The sequence below is a fragment of the Periplaneta americana genome, chromosome 8, assembly GCF_040183065.1.
Source record: "Periplaneta americana isolate PAMFEO1 chromosome 8, P.americana_PAMFEO1_priV1, whole genome shotgun sequence".
Classification (NCBI taxonomy): Eukaryota; Metazoa; Arthropoda; class Insecta; order Blattodea; family Blattidae; genus Periplaneta; species Periplaneta americana.
In genome coordinates, this window is record NC_091124.1 from 20574384 (window position 1) to 20602012 (window position 27629).

Here is a 27629-nt window from a genome sequence, read left to right on the forward strand (position 1 = left end):
GCGGGCTAAAGCAGGGAGATGCACTATCACCTTTACTTTTTAACTTCGCTCTAGAATATGCCATTACGAAAGTTCAGGATAATAGACAGGGTTTGGAGTTGAATGGGTTACATCAGCTTCTTGTCTATGCGGATGACGTGAATATGCTAGGGGAAAATCCACAAACGATTAGGGAAAACGCGGAAATTCTAGTTGAAGCAAGTAAAGCGATAGGATTGGAAGTAAATCCCGAAAAGACGAAGTATATGATTATGTCTCGTGACCAGAATATTGTACAAAATGGAACTATAAAAATTGGAGATTTATCTTTCGAAGAGGTGGAAAAATTCAAATATCTTGGAGCAACAGTAACAAATATAAATGACACTCGGGAGGAAATTAAACGCAGAATAAATATGGGAAATGCCTGTTATTATTCGGTTGAGAAGCTTTTGTCACCTAGGCTTCTGTCAAAAAATCTGAAAGTTAGAATTTATAAAACAGTTATATTACCGGTTGTTCTGTATGGTTGTGAAACTTGGACTCTCACTTTTAGAGATGGACAGAGATTAAGGGTGTTTGAGAATAAGGTGCTTAGGAAAATATTTGGGGCTAAGAGGGATGAAGTTACAGGAGAATGGAGAAAGTTTCACAACGCAGAGCTGCACGCATTGTGTTCTTCACCTGACATAATTAGGAACATAAAATCCAGACGTTTGAGATGGGCAGGACATGTAGCACGTATGGGCGAATCCAGAAATGCATATAGAGTGTTAGTTGGGAGGCCGGAGGGAAAAAGACCTTTAGGGAGGCCGAGACGTAGGTGGGAAGATAATATTAAAATGGACTTGAGGGAGGTGGGATATGATGGCAGAGACTGGATTAATCTTGCTCAGGATAGGGACCAATGGCGGGCTTATGTGAGGGCGGCAATGAACCTCCGGGTTCCTTAAAAGCCAGTAAGTAATAATAAGAAAAGAATTGTTTGCTACGGTATTTCTACAATACGATATCCATACAAAACATAAAAATAAAGGCCGTTTATGCCACAATGTCCGTAAATAAGGGATATTTGGTGTCCCATATGGGATGCATACAGGATTAGTTTCTCTGGCCTCAAATATGGAACGTCCCTTACAATACGGGACCCTGGCAACCCTAGAACAACAACTATATTGTTCCTTTACCCTTTCAGTCTACATTACCTCTTTCTCTATATTTCTGATGCGAGTGTCGTTCTAAATCAGGGCTGGGCAACGGGAGCGGATCCAAACTCTAAATGGGGACGCTTAATATTAATCAGTCACTCAATCAACGCTGCGCGGTGTTCGGCGGGGAAGAAGGGCGACGAAGAGAAATCATATGGCTCCCCGTGAGAGAGTAGAATCCGCTCTTGCTGCCCAGCCCTGTTCTAAATTTTAGCAGCACTAATTTAATCCAATATAATTTACAACGGTTAGTTAATAACGTGTGTCCACCAGACAGGTTGACTCAGTTCTGTTTTTGCCGTCGGCAAAGAGCTACGTCGCTTAAATATTGTTTTAATACCCAACATGCTTTACTGATGGCTTTAATTATTTTTATTAGGAAAACCAAAATGGTACTCACCATTACATCAGACAATTGAAGTGTTCACCCTTTGCTCTTAAACATGCGTCAATCCTGTTGAAAAGATTGTGGGAAACTGCGTGAAGTTCATTTTCCTGTATTGCAAAAATCGCTTGACGAATATTTTCCTTTAAATCCTCCAGATTACGTGGATTGTTTGAGTACACTTTTTGTTTAAGGGTAACCCACAAATAAAATTCACAGGGATTTAGGTCCGGGGAGCTAGGAGGCCACAAACCCTTGCTAATTATTCTATCGTCGAACACTTCGCGTAATGCATGCATAGAATGTTCGCTTGTATGCGGAGTCGCATTGTCCTGCATAAAATATCCATGAATTTGTTCTGCTTCAGCCAAATTAACAAAAAATGGATTTAATATTTCATTTACATAACGTTCTGAATTAATGGTACCGTCAAAAAAAATAGGCCCAATGATACGGTTTGCACTTAAAGCACACCACACTCCAATTTTCTCGTCATGAAGCGAAACATCAAAATTAATATTATGCGGAGTTTCAGTATTACCGTATCTATTGTTCTGTGAATTAACTAAACCAGACAGATGAAACCAAGCCTCGCCACTGAAAAATGTCAGCTCTGGATCAAGAATTCCGTCATGAACCTGCCTCTGAAACCAATCACAAAACCGTATTCTTTTTTCAAAATCTAGAGGTTTAAGTTCATGAACAACCGTGACTTCATCAGCTCGGAAATGTAGCAGTTTTCTTGTTGCTTTCCATGCACTTGTTTTAGAAACATTTGCCTGCTGTGCTAATCGTCTCAAAGATATCCGAGGAGAATTTTCTAATCGGTACCCTATGTCGTCAAGCTTTTCTTCTGTTAAAACAGGATTGGGCCTATGTCTTGTATACTTTTTGTCTGTAAGAAAGCCATGTGTTCGCAATTTTTTCACTAACTTAAAAATTGTTTGTGATGATGGAACGTTTATCCCGGGATATTTACTACGAAATTTGCTTTTGCAGAATTTGTAAGAATGGTTTTTCACATAGCTATCGTAGATGAATATTCTTTGTTCTAAATTATATCGAATTCTAACCATATTACACAATGAAATACGCACAGCACAATAAACGTGTCAAACTAGCACAACACTCACAATTCAACTGCGTAGTGAACGTGTTCAGCTAGCATGACTCGCAGCGGCCGACCTTGACTACAACGGGAACACAGTTCGACCAGTTTCGGCTGTTTCCGATCAACCTAACCGGCGGACAACCGATGCATACGTAATGTGTATACAGAAACTTTAAGCTAAACAAAAGTCAATTTCCATAGATAAGAGGCTCTTTAATAGCATGGCAATAAGTAAATATTTATTTATTTATTTATCTATCTATCTTATCAATGGCATGACAACAGATATTTATTTATTTATTCTGGTAGAGTTAAGGCCACGAGACCTTCTCTTCCACACTACCAGAAGTGAAATACACAATGAAACAACGATAAAAATAGTAATATTAATACTTACTTACTTACAAATGGCTTTTAAGGAACCCGAAGGTTCATTGCCGCCCTCACATAAGCCCGCCATCGGTCCCTATCCTGTGCAAGATTAATCCAGTCTCTATCATCACACCCCACCTCCCTCAAATCCATTTTAATATTATCCTCCCATCTACGTCTCGGCCTCCCTAAAGGTCTTTTTCCCTCCGGTCTCCCAACTAACACTCTATATGCATTTCTGGATTCGCCCATACGTGCTACATGCCCTGCCCATCTCAAACGTCTGGATTTTAAGTTCCTAATTATGTTAGATGAAGAATACAATGCGTGCAGTTCTGTGTTGTGTAACTTTCTCCATTCTCCTGTAGCTTCATCCCGCTTAGCCCCAAATATTTTCCTAAGCACCTTATTCTCAAACACCCTTAACCTATGTTCCTCTCTCAGAGTGAGAGTCCAAGTTTCACAACCATACAGAAGAACAGGTAATATAACTGTTTTATAAATTCTAACTTTCAGATTTTTGGACAGCAGACTGGATGATAAGAGTTTCTCAACCGAATAATAACACGCATTTCCCATATTTATTCTGCGTTTAATTTCCTCCCGAGTATCATTTATATTTGTTACTGTTGCTCCAAGGTATTTGAATTTTTCCACCTCTTCGAAGGATAAATCTCCAATTTTTATATGTCCATTTCGTACAATATTCTGGTCACGAGACATAATCATATACTTCGTCTTTTCGGGATTTACTTCCAAACCGATCGCTTTACTTGCTTCAAGTAAAATTTCCGTGTTTTCACTAATCGTTTGTGTATTTTCTCCTAACATATTCACGTCATCTGCATAGACAAGAAGCTGATGTAACCCATTCAATTCCAAACCCTGCCTGTTATCCTGAACTTTCCTAATGGCATATTAATAGTCACACTTAAATATAAAAAAATATTTTCATACACATGCACTTCTAGATATGCTAAAGTGACTGGACATGGCACTGAATATTTTGATATAATTTACGTAGCTAGCGAAAGATGGATGTTTTATTAACCTCGTAAACAGGATAAACAGGCCGCAATATATAATATAATTTAGGCCTACGTAGCTTTGCTGTTCATTATTATTTATTATTGATTTAATCTGTATATATATTTTTCGAATGAACAATAGACGACAACCAAAACAAGACGGAAGTAAATTACAGGCCTTGTAAATGAACTTTTGGAGAGGAATTAAAATATGTACAAAACTAGATCAAATAAAAACGAAGACATAAGAGAAGAATTACAAATTTTGAACATGAATAAATGGATTGAAAGATTATAAACAGCAATGGAAAGAACCTTACGAAAAACTGCAATATACATGACTGACCAGACAAATATGGAAGTATAAACCTTGGCAGACCAAGGAAGAGATGACTGGAATATCTTTAAGGCGGAACAGTTACCTCCCTATATCGTGCAGTGAAGAAGAAAAAGAAGAAGAACGTAAACGAAATATTGCTTAAGTATCGATTAGGCTTGATTAAAATATAATAACAATAAATTTACGATACAGTTCCGTTCCCGTTCCGTTCTTGCTCCTGAATCATTCGCACTGTCGATCCATAGTACGTTCCAGTCGTGATCTGGTAAGTCATTGTGCCACATATGATGGCGCAGTAGATATTGAAAGTTGCGAAATGCTGAAAAGATTTTCAAATAGCGCCATATTATTAGACGAGAATGAGCGTGAAAAAAGTAACCTAATTATTTAAAGATACGTTCTATTTTATAAAGCAGGAAAAATGAAGGAGAAGTTTATACACTAGGGCTATAACTTCAAACGATGAATAAAATTTGTTAAAAGTTTTTGCATGACAGTCACAACTTTGGAAAGAATACTTTCAAGTATTGAGTGGGACTCGATTATCTTCTGACAAGCGATGTACTTGACCTTTAACGCTCAGAACCGCACAAAAACATGCTTGAGAATAGAGGCTAATAAATAGCTCATTACAAAAAAGTTGTATGAGTCATTCCCATGCAAAACTGTGCGTCTTACTACAAGAGACATTTGAAAAGATCAGAAATGAACACCTATGCAAGGTCTAATCGAGAAACTTTGGTAATGCAAAGAAGCAAAATATCGCTATAATACGGCAAAAAACACACATATTTCAATGTCGTGACTACATTGCTACATTTTCCATCAACAGTGTCACAAAATCTCTGCTTAAAATAATTACGATATCTGACGTTTTTCTACTGACCTGATAGTGTTGCACAACTATTCAGTCTTCAAAGTGTAGGTGTGGGATTTCAATGAAGTGGACAAAGCAAAGTGGAACTGAACAATATGCACATCTGACTAAAGCCACAGTTTCACATTCAACATCACTTCCGCATTCAAGCAGTTCAATATCAAAAACCACACTAATTACATTTTCACACGATGTTATTAGTACGTCAATGCCATAACCTGCCTTTTGCCAAGCATATTGCAACATAGGCCTGTACTCTGGTGCAGAAAGTTGATTGTATATCACTGAGTGAAGTCTGATGATGAAATGGCGATCATGTAACTTTCTTTGTGGGTTTTCATATTGTATACTTATATAATCAACTATCCTTCTCATATATAGTTTATATTGCCTAAAGAAGTACACATCAAGAGGCTGGCAATATTTTGCTGTCTTCGGTGGCAATATCTTGAGCGTAACATCTTTATTTGGAAAACTTTCATCTAAAACAGGACGAACTTCATGACCTGACCAGGAATCACACAGCAATAGGCTCTTCTCACTTACATGTTCATCAAGAACTGAAGTTAGAAAACGTTTCATGTGCTCTTTCGTCATTTTGCCACTTTTGCTTACTTCCACATGAATGTTTCGTGGACATGTTGCTTCAAGTTTCTTTGAAACATTTGGACCGAAAGTGCCTTGCGTCTCTTGAAAACAGATATACAGCTTGTTAGCTAATCTGCCACTCATTGATAAAGCCACACAAATTGTATAGCTGTGTATAGAGCTATGCACAGAATGCAAAACACCAGCTGTAGTTTTCTCTCCTCTCTGAGACAGTGTTGGCAATGAAGACATTTCATAATTAAATTGACTCTGGTCAGTGTTCCAAACATTTTCCTTGTCCACACTCCCCTCTGTTATATATCTGTTCACTTCCTCCACGAATTCTTGTGCCTTCTGACGAATATTATGATCTTCTAGTATGTCCTTACGTGTGACGAATGTAATAATATGTCTGGAAAAAATGCCATATTCAGCCTTAAGGTTGTTGATAAAAGCCATCGAAGCTTTGAAATTATCCAGACCAACTACTTTAGAAGCTTCTAGTGCCCACATTTGCAGATGCCAATAGTGAACTGTAGATCCATACGCCCTTGACCTGTCAAATTGTGACATTACATATTCTTTTAAAGTCTTTAATTGTAACATTTTATTTCCCTGGAAGTGTGCTAGGTCTTTCCTTTTGATAGTCACATAATTTAAAATCAACTTGCAATTTGATTTACTTGCAATACATTTATAGCGCCTAAGAAGTTTGCCATATGAGTTGAAGCCACGATTGTAATAGTCTTCATAAATGTTCTCCAATGTGCTGTCATGAATACCTTGTAATGCACTGGGTCTCGACATTTTGGGTGGAGATGGTTCGAACTCACTTTGACTTGAATGTTCCTGTCGCTCTGGAGATGCGAGTCTTGTACTGCTGGAACAGCCAACTTCAGGTACGGGCTCTGCCTGTCCTTCAAAATCACGATACCTATCCAGCGTATCGTCATACAGTTCTGTGTCATCCCCATTGTATTTGTGAATTATTATGCTATGTAATATATTCGCGAATTCTATATCCTCAGCTCCGATTACGTTTGCGTATTCCGCACGTCGCAACTTTGCCTCTAATATTTTGACAACATTCATGGGATTAATTCGCCTCATGATGCCAATCCACACTGTTTACACTCTAACCCGCAACCGAACATTCCCAGAGATGAACTTCTTACTTCTACTACAGCTTATACCATTCATGCATCTAGACTAGAGTGAGTAATTATTGTAGTGCCGGTACAACATGCCATCGTCAAATGGCGCTAGCAGACAACTGCCGAGTTTTGCACGAGAAAGATTCAGATCACTGTTTTTGTGATGAGCGATCTATATTCTAAGCATGTTTTTGTGCGGTTCCTAGCGTTCGAATGCTTTTCGAGGAACGTCGTCGATTCAAGAACGAAATGAGATTTCATCGTGAGCGGTAGTGTGTATCACATTTATTTTTAAATGGCATCGTAATAATTTATTGTGAATGGAGCGAAACTGTACCGTGATTGTATTGCTGAAAGTGTAAATCAAGCCTTACCGGATAGCTACATACTGTACATGTGAAGTACGTTTGACAACGTCGCAGACCGGCAGACCCGCCCTAGCATGATCAATACTCCACAGTCCGCATCCTGGGATAACGATGACGCGTCACTTCCTTTCCCTTGAAAGGCAGCCATTCTTTCATGTGAGTTGTCACGCCACCTGCCCGCCTTTTGTCATTATGCCTACACAACAGCTTTGCATTTCCTTTGATTCTAAATATAGACGCTTTCAGGTAACTCTCTTAACCCCCACAGTATTGAATTAATAATGGTCAAGTGGTTAGCGACGCTGGCTCCTACCAGAAGGTTTCGGGTTCGATTCGCGACTTTGCCTTATTTCTTGATATGCGTGGCTTGGATGTTTGTGTTGACCATAGGTTTTATTAGATTTAGACACAGACAAGTGTCAGGAGGGGACTCGCCTACCCTAAATATCCCCCGAAGGACTTCTGTACATCATACATTGAATTAATATCACAATACCATTACTATCATCAGAATCGGTACTACCACTATCTGCAAATTGACACTTTACACTACATTTTTAAATTTTCAAATAGTTTGACTGGTCTACATTATGCTTCAAGTGAAAAAGGGACAATGTTAATTTTGTTGATTCTGATATTAAATTTATATATATAATAAATCCTATTTTTGATTAAATAATCTTATTTGATCATAAGTGTTTGGGTTAGGAAGAGTTTATTCAGATTACAAGAAATGTAAGAAATATTATTATTATTATTATTATTATTATTATTATTATTATTATTATTATTATTATTAACCCTCTTGCCACCAAGGTTTATTACAATTTACTAATACTAAGGGTATCCCCATCAAAGTCATATAGGCCTAGACTACCAATCTTTGTTAAGAATTTCGAATATTTAACAATTTAGGCCTATGTATTATTGACTGTAATCCTCCAGAAAACATAAAAATATAAAATAATCGTCCTGTTTCAAAAAATACAGAGTGGTTAAAAAGTCCCGTTTCACATTGCTGAAAACATATAGGCCTGCCAAAATTTAAAAACTTTAGATATGTTACTTGTGACACTATAAACTAATATACAGTAAATTTAAACTTGCTTCACTTCCATTTCAAGACAAACTCTTAAAAAACACAGCTCTACACTATAAATGTTACAGTAGTACCATAACATAAATTGAAAATCATTTCAGTTATTTCTTGAAATTTAAATATTGGAATACAATATATACAACAATGAACATCTTCAAAAGATTTGTTTATAATAAAATAAAACTGTAAAAAATCTATTAAAACTTCTAAAAATAAATGAATGAAAATATAAATCCAATAAAACAAAATTTAGTTACTTGTTGACATTCAAATATTCGAACACTATCTATACTATAATGATCATCTCGAAAAAATAAAGGGCCCACTAATAATTATTTCTAACAAAATCGCTTTTAGAATACTATAACACGCAGGAATAAAAAAAAATTAGGAAAGCAAAGGTCATGATAATATAAGTAGCAATATGAATAATGACATAAATAACACGAAAGAAAATAATTTGGAATCAAACTCATAAATGAAGAAAATTACGCTATAGATTAAATTTAATATCTTGGAATTTTCATGACACAGACTACTAAGGCTAACAAGATCACCCCACATCAAAAAGCGAATTACTTCTTAAAGTGTAGATGAATTATTGTTATTCTTATTTCAAAATGTTAGTAGTCATATAAAAGACAAATACAAGGAATTAAAAATAAATATAGACAAAAATGGAAGAATAATCTGTGTGGCAATCCTATTACTACCTTGGTAGTAGAAGGATTAACTTGTTAAGACTCGTATTATTGTACAAACTGTATAGGCTATCAAGTAACACATTGTTACAACCTTTAATGATAGAAAGACAGGAGGGAGCATAAGCTTGAAACGGTGGAATCAAAAAGGTGTACTAATATGGTTGTCAGATTACCCATAGTTCATTTCCTTTTCCGGTGTGTTAATCAGTGGTTTTTTTTTTATTATGATTACGAAATTGTTTCGTGTTGTGAATATTTCAAAAGTGTAGTCAAGTTCAGTAGATGTCATTTTCTTTTATAAATAAGCTAATATTCTATTCGGCTCAACTGTAAAATATGTCCGTTGATGTCCCTCTATGCTTTAACATATGAAGGAGTGCCAACATCCTTCCTGATAAAAGAAAAAATGTGAAAATGAAGCGTTCGGTCCATATCACAACCGTAACACTTCTAATTTAATATACAGTGAAATGTACATTGATATAGTAATCTACTAAGCTTAATACTCCTGTTACCTCCACATACATTTTAAACCGTTTATGTATGACCGAAACCGATAGCAGCAATTAATATTTGGAGGTATTTCGCGAGGATTATGGGGAGCAGAAGGTGTAGTTTGACGTCATATCCGTCGCACCGATTTCAAGCATTTCTCCTTGGATTACTCCCTCCTGTCTTTCTATCGCCTAGGTTACAACAGAGCAGCCATTTTCTTCTCTTTACTCACGAATGGTTTGGAAGGGCATGCGTGTCATCTTTTTTATTGAAATTTAGTTCTGCTATGCGTATATACATTAGAATATGCATCAATAATTATTTGTAACTAAGTTCAAAAAACAAAAACAGTTGAAATTATTCAAAATATCTGCATTTTAAATTGCCAAGATTCCATGTCCAATCACACATCAAGAACATTGCTTAGATAAACATTCAATATGCAATACTTCATCAAAGAGATCAGTATATGAAATCTGTTCTTGAGGTAAATCGGCAAAAATAAAATACGTAGATACACCAGAAATTTTGAAATTACTTCTTTTCTATGCACCATTCGCCAAGTCACGCAAAAATGTACTTTTCCAAATCCCAAGCTCAAGGACAGTCTGCCGCAAGAATTCGCGTCTAATTAGAAGAATGCTCTCTCTTTTAACATATTAAATTATTTCAATGATACTGATTTTTCAAAGAACAGATGATGCATTTAAAAACTAATTTATTCAAACATGACTGATTAAGTAGCTACAGTACTTTCCTCTGGCATTAAATTTTAATTTCTCTTTACGCATAATAACTATTATAAACTCTGCTGTAAGCATTGTAGTTTGTTTATGTATTACAATATAAATATAATTATATTTCTGTAATGAAGTTATGTATTTGAAGACGATGTTTATATCGACAACATGGCTATGTTCTTTCAAATGAGATTAAACAAATAAATACTACGAATTGCATTACCATTTAAATTTATTTTCGTGTACTAAAGCTTTCGACATGTAATACATAACTTACACACATAAGACCAACATTTATTTTTCGGGTGCACACCAAACGCATTTTATAGTCAAAAAATGAAGCTATTTGATTTCATATATAAATTCTGTAGCTTAGGTGGAAGCATTACGTCTAATGCCAAGATCCTCCATCAAAATCTCTGAAACAATAGTTCGTGAAATCCCCAGATCTTCAGATAATCCTCGCACTGTCAATCGCCGATTTTCGTTGATTGCTGCCCGTACGCGCTCAACGTTTTCAGGTGTTCTGCCCGTTGAAGGTCTTCCGGAACGTGGATCACTTTCAACGGATTCCCGGCCATTTTTGAACCGTCGATACCACAATTTTATCTGGGCTTCACTCATTGAATCATCCCGGAAAGCCGTCTTAATCATTCGAACAGTTTCTGCGGACGAACGTCCAAGCAGGAAGCAAAACTTTATGCAAATTCGCTGTTCTACTCGCTCAGTCATTCGGAATGCGATGGTCGCACAGCACAAGCTCACTGCCGACTGAGTAGCCCCACGCGAGATTGACTTTTCACTCATGCGCATTACGCTACTCTGACTAGCTGCCGTGTCAAAGCTGAGCGACCAGTTCTCGAGATATTCAAAATGGCTGGATACTTTCCGGAAAGACAAAAATAATATATGTTAATTTTCAGTGGTGGCTTGTGATCTTTCCTGTTGGTGGGGCCAGGTCAGTTATGTCAACGAGAATTCGTTGTAGGCATTTGCTCGCTCTAGCAATCCTTGCTCAGGGGTATGCAGTTTGCTTCCCCTCTCACGGCTATAAGAGCAGCAGCAGCAAGGGTCTTGTATAGCAGGGGTTAGCACACATTCGCTTGTGGCCGGGAACATGACAGACAACGGCACTAAATGTAAACGCTACAGGTATACCTCACATCCATAGTGAGACTCGCGTCTGCTAAAAGTACCTACATATTAAATCCGACATTGATATTATTGTCGCCAGCAAACAGCGTTATAATGAAGGAATACAAATTTAATATGCTTGACAATGTTCTTTATTTTTAGCTAGACATCTCCTAACATTAAAAATAGCACTGACTTGTATCTCTTTAATTTTTTCCCCAAATTAATTTGTTTTAAAAAAGTACAGTTCATAAGAATTAACATCTTAATTTGCAATGTAATGAGTTAGTGACTATAGGAAGGTCAGTTTATACTTATATCACCATCATCGTCATCACCATCAATTTTATCTCGACCTGGTTGGCAAGTTGGTATAGCGCTGGCCTTCTATGCCCAAGGTTGCGGGTTCGATCCCGGGCCAGGTCGATGGCATTTAAGTGTGCTTAAATGCGACAGGCTCATGTCAGTAGATTTACTGGCATGTAAAAGAACTCCTGCGGGACAAAATTCCGGCACATCCGGCGACGCTGATATAAGCTCTGCAGTTGCGAGCGTCGTTAAATAAAACATAACTTTTTTTTTTTCAATTTTATGCATGCTTATGTTGTTTTCCACTATAAAAATTGGAGATTTATCCTTCGAAGAGGTGGAAAAATTCAAATATCTTGGAGCAACAGTAACAAACATAAATGACACTCGGGAGGAAATTAAACGCAGAATAAATATGGGAAATGCGTGTTATTATTCGGTTGAGAAGCTTTTGTCATCTAGTCTTCTGTCGAAAAATCTTAAAGTTAGAATTTATAAAACAGTTATATTACCGGTTCTTCTGTATGGTTGTGAAACTTGGACTCTCACTTTGAGAGAGGAACAGGGATTAAGGGTGTTTGAGAATAAGGTTCTTAGGAAAATATTTGGGGCTAAGAGGGATGAAGTTACAGGAGAATGGAGAAAGTTACACAACACAGAACTGCACGCATTGTATACTTCACCTGACATAATTAGGACCATAAAATCCAGACGTTTGAGATGGGCAGGACATGTAGCACGTATGGACGAATCCAGAAATGCATATAGAGTGTTAGTTGGGAGGTCGGAGAGCAAAAGACTTTGGGGAGGCCGAGACGTAGATGGGAAGACAACATTAAAATGGATTTGAGGGAGATAGGATATGATGGTAGTGACTGGATTAATCTTGCTCAGGATAGGGACCAATGGCGAGCTTATGTGAGGGCGGCAATGAACCTCCGGGTTCCTTAAAAGCCAGTAAGTAAGTATGTTGTTTTTCAAAAGACAATATTACGAATTACATGGAAAAAAAATTATTGTTCTTTGTTCAATCAGGGCCGCCCATAGAGAGAGAGGGATGGATACCAGTCGAGTGGGGGAACTGGGCGAGGAAGACAAAATGTTTATAGGTTACATAAATTCTTTAAGTGAAAGAAGAATTGTTTTTTTTTAATTGTGTTGTTTTACGACGCTTATCAACTGCAACTAGCGCCTAGTGAAATGGTGTTAATGCTAGTGAAATGAGTCTAGGGTCCAGCGCCGAAAGTTACCCAGCGTTTGTTCTTAAATGAGCTAAGAAAAACCTCAACCAGATAACTTGTTCCAAATATAATTTGAACCCGGAGCCGCTCGCTTCACGGTCAGACAAGCTGATCGCTGCTCCACAGTGGTGGACAAGAATTCTGTTAAATCACATCATCGAAACTGTAACTTAATTAAACAATTTTAAGGCTTTAATCAATCTCCCTGTTAATGTAGACATCTGGTGAGCGTCGGTTCAGTAAAGTGAAGTAGATCAAGAATTACTTACGAACATGTTTAGGTCAAGAAAAACTCAACAATCTAACACCGTATCCCATGAGCGTCAAATGGCTTGAAAGGTCAATTCAAGTAAGGTCAGGCTACACTAAATGACTTATTTCTATAACCATATTCATTTTCCTTAACTATATTTTAAACATTTTTTTTTTAAGTATAGCAGCACTCATTTTTAAAATTAGAACTCAGTATTTTACTGACTGTATAACTAATTACGGTACTGATATTTTGTAAACATGAGAGTTTTTTATTTCTTTTCCCCAACTAACATTTCAATTTCTGTATCAAACAAGGTTACCAGACATTGCAATAAAATCTCTAACTTTTCTCTGTAATTACTGCATTTAAATTACAGAATTTCAAGATTTATTAAGATATTGGTGAGAGAAAAGGGCCCTGACAAATGTTTGTGAAGTGGCTCGCAATTCTTATGGGAGGCCTGGTTCGCCTATTGTGCTGTTATTTGTGGCTATAGTGATATTTACATTATATACAAGACCCTCCCTTTTGAGGTGGACGTACTCCTACGTCAGGCCAGATACGGCAACAATAGTGTTCGCGAGTTTACATAGTAAACAGTATAAAAATCACTTTGGTGCAATAAATCGAAAATAACTGGAAATTATAAAATGATACAGCTTGAACATTGAACTCACCAATTCACAGGATTATTTATAAAGAAGTTCTGTTCGTCTGTCCTTCCGGCTGGCAAACATTTCGATGACTCTGTTCTTGAAATTCTGAATTTGAGAAAGTTCCTCCTTATGAATCGAACAAAAAGCCAGCGAATTCAGCTTATCTTGGCCCATGTTATTCCTGAGAAATGTCTTTATTCTACTTGATGTGCTGAAACTCCGTTCTGACTCAGCTGTTGGAACAGGTGTTGTTAGTACAATTCGAAGGGCTTTGCTCACTTCAGAGAATGAATCCTCAAAAGAATACTCCGCAAAAAAACTGAACAAATCACACACTGAGGAAATGTCTTTGAAGGTATCACTTCGGTAGATTACTGATAGTTCATTAATAAACTTTTCGTTGGAAATAAATGAACTGTAATTTGATACGAAACACTTAACTAGGTCAGCTGGGAACCTTTTTCTGTGTAAGGCAAATTTCTTTGGGTCAATTATGGTAAAACTGCCAAATACATGTGACTGCAGGAACACCTCATTGAGTTGGTTAATTACGATATTACATACTTCTCTGGCATTTGCCATCAGATATATTTCCCAACTGTGTTTAATCCGTTTTCTTGGCGGAGGAGAAAATTCGTCTTCATCAACATTTACTTGATATCTGTGAGTGTTCTCTCTTATTTCCATTACAGCCGACCTAAAATGTTGTAATGCATCAGATACGCTTAATCTGTTAGCATTCTGGATCTGTATTGTATTGTACAATATGTCAACATGTTTTATTATATCGTAAAACAAATGCAAATAAAACAAAAATTCTGTGTTGTTAAGCAAATTTTTTAAGCCAGAAGCTTCCCTCACTGTAACATCATTCCATCCATCTTCCTCTTCAATTTTCTCAAAGCATTCCAATAGCTCCGCCTTATTTTCCTTAACAGAGCTCACAACCCGGGACTCAAAGTTCCAACGCGTTCCTGAAGCAGTAGGTATGCGCCTATTGCTCACTGATAGCAGTAAGTTACTACATTTAGGTGAAGAGAAGAATGATGTGAACCCAGAGATGTTCGCAAAAAACAACTTGATTGTTTTATTATGTTTTGAACAAGCACTTTTTATAATAGAGCTGAGTTGATTAGCATAGCAATGTACAAACTTTGCATGAGGAAAAGTCTTCTGCAACGAAGTCTGAATACCACCTCGGTTGCCGTTCATTACCGTAGCACCATCATATGCTTGAGCTATCAATTTATTTTCCAGATTGAAAAGTTGTAGGCTTTGTTTCAGAACTTCACAGAGACCATTAGTTGTTCGATCTTTAAACTCATTAAAAGAAATAAATCTTTCTACAGGTTTACGGTCTTTAATGTACCGAAAAATAACAGCAAATTCGTTTTTGCCAGTTATGTCTGTTATTTCAACGGCCTGCATTGCAACAAAATCAGTAGCATTAATGTCTTTTCTTATTTCTTCAATGTATACCTCATACATACAATCTAATAATTCATTTTGTATAGTTTGTGAGGTATATTCAAAAACTGGAACATTGTTTAAGTGTTCATCTAATATGTTATCAAGACTGCCAAGCAAAGACAACAGGCCTAAAAAAGTGCCTCGATCTGTCGCTTCCTGACCATTGTGACCATTCAATGATAACTCATGAGTACCACAAAATGTTAAACAGTCTATCACTCTGCCAACTATATGTCTATTCTTCGCGACTTGTTTGTTATGTTTTTCTATTGAAAGTTTGATCGCGGAATCAATCTGTGCTACAATTTTAATTGTTCCAAATGTTTTAAACTTACATGCATTTTCTAAATGCAGTGAACTTTCCTCGTGTTGTTTAATTCGTTGACTTAAATGTTTCAGATCCTTACAGCCTTCCGTCGTCCATAACCCATCACCACCAAATAATAAACAATAGAAGCAAAACAGACTTCGTTTTTCTTCACTTACAGTCAACCACAATTTTTTTCTGAACCATGTATTACAAAAAGTCCTCGTTTTCTTGCCATCCAACTGCGTAAATGTAAAATCATTAGGTTGATATGCTCCTGACTGTTTAATTTGAAGTTTATCTTCAAGTTTTAATGAAGAGAACGGAGTTTTTAACAAACATTCAACTTTGTTCATGTTTACACTTTCATCACTTAAAACACGCCACACACGAAATTACACGCAAACGTCTTCGCGTCCGACTCGTACGCTACTGCCGCTGCAGTTCATTCCGTGGCTAACCCGAGCCGAGTTTCCCGTCAGCATGCAGCAGGGAGCAATGACATTCCATAAGCGTAGCATGCAGCAAGTCAGAGATGAGCGCTAAAATGACTCAAGCTGTGGGGCCACTAGATTAGGGGCCCCTACGCAGGGTTTTACTGGGACAGTCCCAGTTTTATTTATTATTGAACATAACAGGCAAAGTCCAATTACAATGTTCAAGACTGATATTGATATAATTTATAAAACGTAAATAAGGAAAATGAAATGTTTTGTCCCAGTACCCCGAAAAACTCTTTCGGGACGCAAAAATGTCTCGGTTTTTTTAAGTCGATCACTCACTCATTATAACAGTAATTGAATTACGCCGAACTTACGCGCATACCAACCTTCTCTGAAACGTCGATGCCTTCTTTATTAGTATAACCAAGATTGAGTTAAAATATGTAGCTACATTTGAACCTAGAAATCTTGGCTGTCCTATTTATGACAATCGTAGTAATGAAAGTGTAACCAACGAAGTTCGCAAACAGATAATTTCTGGTTTGGTCATTTGGTGCTTCGTCTTTGTAGACTATACTACTTACAGTATATTTGTGATAGAATAATTGTGAGTTTTCGATAATACACACAAAAAGATGTTCATTGAATGTTAAACTTCACTAGATTTTCCATGCATTCAAAAATAAAAGTGGGAAGTCAAAGTACGCAAGATTGTGTAAGTCCATTTTCAATACCACAACTTCACCATCAACTATACTAATAATAAATCTGTAGCCGAAATTTTTCTGGTAATTTTCGATTTTCCAAAAATAATTGGTCCTAACATATATAATTAACCGCCCTAAAACCGAAAATCGCATTTTTTTAATTTTTGTTTGTATGTCTGTCTGTCTGTCTGTCTGGATGTTTGTTACCTTTTCACGCGATAATGGCTGAACCGATTTATATGAAAATTGGAATATAAATTAAGTTCGTTGTAACTTAGAATTTAGGCTATATGGCATACAAAATATTTTATTTAAAAGGGGTGTTATACGGGGGCTTGAATTAAATAAATCGAAATATCTCCCTTATTATTAATTATCATGAAAAATATTACATAACAAAAGTTTCTTTAAAAATAATTTCCGATAAGTTTTATTCCATGCAAAATTTTGATAGGAATGATATTTAATGAGATAAATGAGTTTCAAAATTACAATAACAACGCCATCTAAGGCGGTGTAATGAAATAAAAAAAAAATGACTTCGCCTATAAGGGGCCTTGGACAACAACAATCGAAAGCTATGAAACATACGGTAGCTTACAGAGAATGTTTCTGTGTTTGTATGAATTAATATCGGAAGCTAAATTAACCGATTTGTATAATTAATTATTATTTCACCATTGGAAAGTGTAGTTTCTCTAGATGGACATAATGCTATAATGTTATTACAGTAACTTCTGAGTGAATCGAGGACAGGTAAGATTAAAATAGCTTCTTATGCACAGAAAACTTGATAGGCATTCGTTTCCTGTATTTCCTAAAATAATTTTTATGACCAAATGAGTGGTCTCTGGATCAAAATGATCGCATTTTAATTTTTTTAATACAATTTAAGTAATATAATAAACAATTTATCCTTCTATCAAACACGAATGTTCCCTGGACCAAATGTCCTATTTTAATTATGTAATTATTTTATATTTATTTCTAACGGGTGCAGCGGAGCGCACGGATACGGCTAGTCATATAATAAAACGAGTTTTTTTTCAAGCCAATAATCGCGAGAAAAGCAGGATTAAAATTTCGGCAAAAAAAAAAAGGCATTTACCTATAACTGCAGTTTTCGTTCGATGAACTGCACTTCTTCCATAATTAGGAAATTTTAATAGAAACAGCTTTACTTGCGGTCACACTAAATGTGAGTAGAATATAGTGAATGAGCTGGCCCATTTCGTAATGAAAGACATTGTGAGTAACTAAGGCAGCTACCTAGGGTCATCTCTGTGATGCTGATGATTCCTCCAATCATAAACATCTGAAAATTGTTCATGTATTTGTGAGGTACAGTACCTATTGTTTTCCTAACAGGAATTAAACTAAGGATAATTGAATTCAGTTTGTATGATTAATTTCTTTGGCAATTTAATATCACATAAGGCTGTCCAGGTTTTTTATTTTCAAAATGTCATCCTGCGGGAACTACCTCATACTTTGTTGTATTTAGGCTCTTTCAAGTTTTATCGACAAATGTTGCCTTGGCCTATATGCCTCAATCCAATACACTGTCTCAAACAAAAAGTAGGGTATGCATTTTTTAATTTAAGGAAATACTGGAGGGACACGGTCGCAGTGGCCCCTAAGGCCCGGCACCCCTGAATTGATTCTGAATACAGTAAATTTATATATTTATAATCCCAATGTGTAATTCATTTATAATATAAATTATTATATTATACTGTACAGGTCAACTAATGATTGTAATTAATTTTGCATAGCTCTACTCACGTTGTAATCATATAATTATATTGTGAGGCACATAAAGTCCACAGTTGTGGAGTAACGGTTAGAAAATCTGACCGCGAAACGAGCGAGCCTGAGTTCAAATCCTGTTGAGACAAGTTACCTTGATTTTTTTTCCGGAGTTTTCCCTCAACCAATTGAAGCAGAACTTTCGGTATTGGACCTTGGACTTATTTCGCCATCATTAATTCGCATCATCATCATCATCATCATCAACATCATCACCATCATTATCCATACCATAGCCCGGGTTAAATTTATGGTGCGGCGTGCTGTACTTGTACAAGAGCACGGAAGTTAGCCTAACCAATTAGTCACAGAATAGGAGTGGTAATTCAGGGGCGGCCAGTCCTTAGGGGCCACAGGGGCTGTTTCCTACCAATATTTCGCCCTCCATATATTTTCATTTAACATACGCAAATTTTGTTCAGGACAGTGTACTGGATTCATAATTGTTTCAGTAAATTTCATCACATGACGCGATGTGTCAGTAAAATGTCGAAGACTGTACGACACTAAATATTATGAGCTTGGCCCGCGTCAAAGGGCCTCACAACTTGAATCACTTTAGCGCTCAACTGCCATGGTGCGCGGCGTGCAATGTCGCATTCCATATTCACGGAAATTCACGAAGTGTTGCGAAGTTACCGTTATGAGTAGGCTATATGCTTCGTTTGGGGCTGGTCCAAGCCGGCCCGCCTGACGGACGGAAGCAGGGTTGCCATACGTACGACCATAGTACGCATACGACTATTTTGACTAGTACGAGGTACGCACAATCTATGTCGTACGCAATTTTGTACGACTATTTTACTGAAGGAAAAAGGTAGTTTGGAACTTATAATGCTGGTTTATAATTAAATAAAATTGATGGCTAATTCGTCCCTTTTAGACAAGTTTTCTTCATTCAATATATCCTTGACTAATATGAAAGAAACATTCTTTTAAGGGGGGGGGGTGCTTTGAAAACCATCTGGTAACTATGCTTGGCATGGAAGTCATAATTTGTCATCGTCAGTTCTAGGTTTCACCTATACGGCGCGGTTATTTGAAAGTAATGAGAGTTTAATTAACTTCCTTGTTTGTTCAAAAAAAATTATCAATAAAATAGTACCGCACTAGTATTAAGAAATCTAAACGCACCGACATTGTAGAGATGTCGGGTTTAAGTCGACTGTAGGTGAATTAATTTTATAAGCTAATTATCAGTTCCGCATTGATTGATGCTAAAATATCTGCCGCCGCGCTGGCCAAAGATAAAATTTCTGCTGACTTTAAATATAACAAAATCATTTTCAACCAAGCGTGATCGTGCACGCTTTATGGCGATGACAGTGCTGATGAAGAAATGGGTGGTGATTTGTTTCAATGCTGAATCGCGTTGTGGATGTGAACAATAAATTGAACGGCTTAGAGCCAAAGGCGACTAACCCACAATTACAAAATGAGTAAATAAGAGTTGATATTAAGAGGATCCTGACAAAAATGATTGGTTTCACAATTTATTTTAATTGCTCTACATTGAATAAATACCAAAAAAAAATATCATGAATCTATAACAACAATGTATAGTTTTGAAAAAAGGCTTAATAATGAACAATACAAAATTGTGGGTTGGTCGCCTTTGGCTCTGAGCCCTTCAATTAGCAGTAGGCCTATTCTTAATTGGAACTAAAAGTCTGTTATTGTTTTCCTTCTATCATACAGACATTTCTTCTGAAAAACTAAAGTTCAATAGAGAAATTTAGTCAACTGTATTTGCATTTATAAACATGCAGTAAGCGCCATTAATATTCAAATTTTAGTGTAATTTCTGCCACAATTATGACTATTATTACATTAAAAACTAAATATCTGTGGTAAAAATACTCCTTATTCATACTGCAATTTACTTATTGTGGTACAGTTAAGGCCATTAGGCCTTCTCTTCCAAACGACCAGAAATATAAATACAATAACAGAAGAAAAAACACTATACGTAAGTAAAACCACACGAAAATATATACGTTACAATCACACAGACTTTAAATAAGTAATATTAATTCACTATAGGCTAGACTTGTGAGTTCGTATGTGCCCTCAAATGTAACAAAAACAGCGCGTCGATCTCAATAATAATTGAACCTAGGCTATACGACCCTGTGCACTTAAAAAATCGATTTCTTTAATACTTCATTAATGAGTTTAGAGTAGTTTCGAAGCTAAGGTATAAATACTGGGGAAGTTGAAAAAAATCTGTTTACCTTATATCTTTTTATACAGCAGATCCAGGCGTCGACTCTTCTTGGTTGCAAAGGTATCAATTACTCGCTCCTTGAAACTCTGATCAATAGCAAGTTGTTTAACCAGTTTCTTTTCAATGGCGATTGTACTGAGAGAACTTAATCTTTCATTTTTCACTGAATTACGAAGATAATTCTTTACCCTTTTCAGTGTGCTCATATTCCTTTCGGAGGAAGCTGTAGTAACGGGGAATGTCAAGACCAACTTGATAAGACGTATTACCTCTTTATAGATGGTTTGAAGACCATTGCTAATTATGAATTTCAGGAGGTCTGCAGGGGGTAAATGCTTTTGTTCATCTACATAAATATTCTTTAATTCATTTTCTAAGCGTTCTTTGTTGAAAAATGCATATGTGGACAGAAGGTTATTTAATTTCATGTCTGGAAAATTTACTTTATATGCCACAAAGCTACTGTGATCTAGCAATTCAACAAATTTTATCTTTTCAACATCTCCAAAACGCGTTTCCATTTGTACAATCAGTACATCCAAGATTTCATAGGTTAAGTGTTTGAGGGACTTGAAGTCTTGTTCACTTACACTTAGTTCACTGAAAATCCTTTTCGAGTTTTCAACACATGATCTCACAGTATTTTCTGACCTCATATCCTTTATTATCCCGATGGTATTCTTGATTTCAGTATTACACATGTTTATGTCCGATGTCAGTTTTTTTTGAAGGAGTGCAAAAAGGTGATCTGTGTGCGTAAAAATGTCTTTGTGAAGACAAAGAAGGAAAATAAATTGCATTTTATTCAGTATATTAAGCAAGCCCGAAGCACAATTGAACGACTCTGCATCCCACTCTTCAATATTATCTGTAATTGTCTGGAAAATGTCTTTCAGCTCATTGTATTCTGCATAAATTGTATGCACTGCTCGGGAATTAAAATTCCAGCAGGTACTACATATTTCTGGTAATCTAAATCCTTTACTTTCTAAGAGTTGTGTTCTCCTTGAGGATTTACTGAAAAACGTATGGAAAGCTGCAAGATTATAAATAAAAAGCCTGACCTGTTTGATTGTTTTCGAACAGTGTAGCAGCACTAGATTTAGTTTATGATCATAACAGTGTAAAAATGTAGCTCGTGGACACATTTGTTTCAAAAAGTGCTGGACGCCTCCTCCTTCACCTGCCATTACAGATGCGCCATCATAGGTTTGACTCACTATTTTATTAGTAACGTCCCAAGCATTAAGTTGATTAATGATGACTTCTGACAGCCCTAAAGCAGTTTTGTCACTTGAAACGTCAAAAAAACCAACGAATCTTTCTTTAGGACCATCTTCTGTACAGAACCTAAGAATAATGCTCATTTGAGTTTTACAAGAAACATCAAGGGTTTCGTCTGCTTGCACACCGACAAACTCGCAGGAACGTAGTTCTTCTTTAATGTGTTCGTTAATTACGTCAGTTACTGATTCAATCAGCTCAATTTGAATTGTACGTGACGTACCTTTAATACCGGAAGAGCACTCCAAATGATCACGTATAAACTGTTCTTGTCTGGAGAGAAGTTCCAATAATTCAATATAATTCCCTTTGTTGTCGGAACTTTCATCTTCAAAGTGTCCTCTAAAAGCAAGTTCTTGCTTACCTAAGAAGCAAACAACTTCAACAAGTCTCTCAATCACAAATCTATTTTGTTTCACAATTTCGTTGTGTTTGATGGCTTGAAGCTTGGCACCTTCAGAAATTGCATGTTCAGCTCTTCCGCGACCTAACAAGAGAAAACTCTCTTCATTCTGAAGATGTCTTCTTGAACTCTGATGTTTCTCGGCTTTTCTATCAAAATTTTTTGTAACACAGACCCCACAAGATGATGATGACCACTCATATTCACCCCCAAATAGAATACAGGTATAACAATATAATTTATTTGTCTCAAAGCACCCTGTTAGCCAAGGATATTTCTTATACCATGAAAATTGAAATTTTCTGTTTTGTCTTCCTCCATCCGCTATTTTAACGTGTAAATGTGGTGTCGATCTCCTATCTTTGTAAGCACATTTTGTTTCATATGTCCAACTTGAAAACGGTTTCTTGTTTAATTCAGCAAATAATGAGCTCAATGTTCTCTCAGTATGAGCCATTTTGCACAAAATTAGTATGTTAACACACACACGCATGCACTTTCGATTACAAACACTGAACAATGCACACATTCACAGAACACAAATACAGCACGCGATGCATTACATTGCGACATTGAGGCTAGCCTGAACGTTTCGTACTGAGCTGTAACTTTCTCCCAGCGCGTTGCAGCGAATCGATACCCCCACTCCGGCATTCCCTCAAGCTTGCGAGTCAGGGCCGTAGATATGCCAGAGGCTTTCGTCACAAGCCTCTCCGCCCGCAGCGTTGCCAATCGCGGCGGAATCCGCTACGCGTAACGAAATTCGAATGTCATGGAGACAAAGCGGCGGCATTCGAAAAATGCAGGAAACGTACCGGATTTTGGTAATTTTCTAAACATGATTCTCCCACTCACAAAATGTTGATTTCCATGTTAAAAATAAACATTCAAAAATATAATTTTAAAACTCAATAATTTTTTAGTCACTGCATATTGATAATGGATTTTTTTCCGTCCTCGCGCTTTAACGGCGTTGAGTACGTTGGCCATTGTCCATTGTGCAAGAAGCAGTGTTATGTTCTATACAAATCTGGCTTTCAGGTAGTAGCTCCCTGTAAAGCAGGTTTGAATAATTTCAAGGAAAAATTGTTCCGGGGCCGGGTATCGATCCCGGGACCCTTCGCTTAGCGCGCGAACGCTCTTCCGACTGAGCTACCCCATAGTTGAGTTCTGGCGTCTTGTCAGCTCATTTGAGTCGTGTGGATACAAAGGAAAAATTGTGACGGTGTCGTGTATAGTTCCTGGGGTAGCTCAGTCGGAAGAGCGTTCGCGCGCTAAGCGAAGAGTCTCGGGATCGATACCCGGCCCCGGAACAATTTTTCCTTGAAATTATTCAAACCTGCTTTACAGGGAGCTACTACCTGAAAGCCAGATTTGTATAATACATTCGTTACTGGAGGTACGTTAACAGAAAGCCACAATTTAAGTCACACAAGTATTTGTGTGCACTCATAGTTGAGTTCTGGCGTCTTGTCAGCTCATTTGAGTCGTGTGGATACAAAGGAAAAATTGTGACGGTGTCGTGTATAGTTCCTGGGGTAGCTCAGTCGGAAAAGCGTTCGCGCGCTAAGCGAAGGGTCCCGGGATCGATACCCGGCCCCGGAACAATTTTTCCTTGAAATTATTCAAGTGTTATGTTCTATTAATTAAATATAGGTATCAATTCTCGAACTCTAAGAAATAAGAACAAACAGAAGTGGTGGAATCATTTGACGAAGAATAATTGTAAATGCCATATGTTCATCATAGTATTAGCGTACAATACGTATAAATACTATTCATGTCCATATTTAGTGCATTTTATTATTCGTATTCATATAACCATAGCAATTCTTAGTCATGTGGTATAGGCGTGGCATAAAAACTTTGTAAATATCATCAGCTTCTGAATAACCCAAATGCCTTCGACTTCATCAGTATTGTCCTCGTTACAGTGATCATCATGGATTAAATCTAACTGAAAGAGGTACCCTACGTATAATTACAATAGTATTTATAATAATCTTTTAATGCAGCGAAATTTCACTGATACACTGGCTGAGCATATTGGGACTTAAATCAATGGCTTTACCAAAACACGCTATGAAATGCTTCATATAAAACAATCTTTCTTCTCGAAAAGGAAGCAAAACGGGCAAAATTGTATTAAAGATTTTTGCTTGAAATATCTCACAGAATAACCCCCTGAAATTAATGACATTACTTAACCCTGCATATACAATAACACGCACCAAAAGCAGTTGCAATCTTGTTTACACAATGAAGATCACATAGCAATGACTAATTGTAATTAAATCTTACCAGTTTAAACCTAAACAACACAGTTTGGAGGAAATTAAAGAGAAGAGTTTCTGTGATAGTACTCTATAAAGGCAGGGAAACACGGATTGGTGTAAATATGATGAATGTGAGTGTTGTCATGAAAACAGAACAACCACGGATATTCGAGGCAGTAGTACTTTGTGTGATTAAAAAGGCATGACGATTTTCATAATGTTGTTCTAAATTTTGAATGTTTTGAGAACCGCGAGCTATTTTCACTTGAACAAAAAACTGTCATGAAAAAGAGAAACTAGCCACCGGTCAGTCGGTTAAGGTGCTTGCCTGCCGATCTGAAGTTGTGTTCGGGCGCGGGTTCGATCCCCGCTTGGACTGATTACCTAGCTGGGGTTTTTCTGAGGTTTTCCCCAACCGTAAGGTGAATGCCAGGTAATCTAGGGCGAATCCTCGGCCTCATCTCTCCAAATACCATCTCGCTATCACCAATCTCATCGACGCTATATAACCTGGTAGTTTATCAGCGTCGTTAAGTAACCAACTTAAAGAAAAAAGAGAAATTTGCGGTGACAAAATGCAGCTTCGCGTTATTTAGCATATTAACTATTTGTTTACTGGAATGAACTCTTGGACTCTACTTGGAAAAGAGAAACGAGTTATTCAGCTTCTATGATTAGTGCCATAATAATTGAATATCCAGAAGAAAATGGTGAAGACATCATATGAGTAGTTTAATATCAAAGACGGACATCTGTCGTCTCCATAGTTTTGATCTAGAGGCAGTTTTTTAATTCACAGTGTTCTTCGTAATATTTAACACAATTTATTTTATAAATGTAGTGTTAGAGTTTGCATATGGTTTCACTATAACTGGAAAGAGCATGAAAAATTGTATAAAAAACCACAGCTATTTAAATTTCGATTGAGGTCAGATGTCCGTCTTTGATATTAAGCTACTCATATATCAGTTTCAGGCCGCTAGTGGGCAAGTCTCTCTCTCTCTCTCACTTTTTTTTTTTTTTTTTTTTTTTTTTTGCAAACTTGAAGTGTAGCTACTGTGTGTAACATTTAGGTTTTAGAAGATAAAAATACAATACGTTAAAAATCTATACAGTGTAACAATGTTTTTCAAATTTTTGTATACTATGAAACGAGTGTTGTTGAAGGCAGCGGATCAGAAACAACATTATCAGGTAAGTCTGGTTCATAATAGGGATCACCTTCTGATCCTGGGTACAAAGGCACACGTTGTAGAAATAACTTCTTTTCTTCACTCGTAGCTTTTTCCTGTGTAAATGTTCCTTGTTGCACATTTTTCGGAAACTTCTATTTTAGCTTTTACCAATGTTCTGCCTATAACAATGTCATTATGTTTGCTCCATTATCGCCGACATCGCTTGATTTACCAGTCCATTACCGAGGAACTAGATATTTTTGGCATGATATGAAAAATGATAAAATTATACCGAAAGTAGCTCTAAAAATCTAGGAAGTTAAAAGTGTTGTTTTTTTTATTCTTTGTTCTGAAAAATCTGTTGAAATGCACATAGCGGATTTTCAAGGCGCAGCGATGTACTCTATTATCTTCACACTCTCTTCCACAATCATTCCCATCTGCTTCATCTCTAGTTAGAGCATTGGGAAAGTACAAGACGAAGCCTGGCCGGTAGCCTGACGGGTTACCTTGCTGAAAGGAATGCCTAAACGTTACGCAATGGAGACATGCAAGACGACTGTTCGGTCGATTGCTACCTGGCCTGTTAGCTGGTAGAATGGAAATCCTCATTTTTTTCAAGCTACCAGCGACTAAAATGCCTTTACTGTGCATGCATCTTGAGAGTCCGTACACTATACTTCACGTGCTAAACGCCTACTGATATTCATTTCGACGCATATGATGGACTGATTAAGATTACCTGCAAGTATTTACAATGTATTTTTAAAGACAATTTTGAAAAACAGAGTGAGTTGAACTACATTGATCGGCAAGTCACTGTAATCATCTGGTTCAAACATAACTGTACTATGCAAATTAAGCTTTCAGGAATAACTCCCTGTAAAGTTAATTCGAATAATTTTGAGGGAAAAATTGTTCCGGGGCCGGGTATCGAACCCGGGACCTTTGGTTAAACGTACCAACGCTCTCCCAACTGAGCTACCCGGGAACTCTACCCGACACCGATTCAATTTTTCCTTCTATATCCACAGACCTCAAAGTGGGCTGACAACCGTCAAGCAACCAACATTTGAGTGCACACTAACTCTGTGTGACTTTAAATTGTGGTTTTCTGTTACGTACAGTGACGTGTATTATGCAAATTAAGCTTTCAGGAATAACTCCCTGTAAAGTTAATTCGAATAATTTCGAGGGAAAAATTGTTCCGGGGCCGGGTATCGAACCCGGGATCTTTGGTTTAACGTACCAACGCTCTACCACTGAGCTACCCGGGAACTCTAACCGACACGATCCAATTTTTCCCTCTATATCCACAGACCTCAAAGTGGGCTGACAACCGTCAAGCAACCAACATTTGAGTGCACACTAACTCCGTGTGACTTTAAATTGTGGTTTTCTGTTACGTACAGTGACGTGTATTATGCAAATTAAGCTTTCAGGAATAACTCCCTGTAAAGTTAATTCGAATAATTTCGAGGGAA

At 37.0% G+C, this 27629-nt stretch overlaps 1 protein-coding gene across 5 annotated transcripts in view; it reads right to left on the reverse strand.

Moving 5' to 3' along the window:
* Positions 1–27629, reverse strand: part of LOC138704544 (pleckstrin homology domain-containing family D member 1-like) — a 267332-nt gene that overhangs the window by 102958 nt on the left and 136745 nt on the right. Inside the window, exon 1 of one of the 5 annotated variants that reach the window (XR_011333365.1) lies at positions 1588–8106. The exons of the other annotated variants lie outside the window; for them this stretch is intronic. The gene's annotated coding sequence lies outside the window, so the exon portion shown is untranslated. Of the gene's footprint in view, positions 1–1587; positions 8107–27629 lie in introns of those variants that run through there. 5 annotated transcript variants of the gene reach the window in all.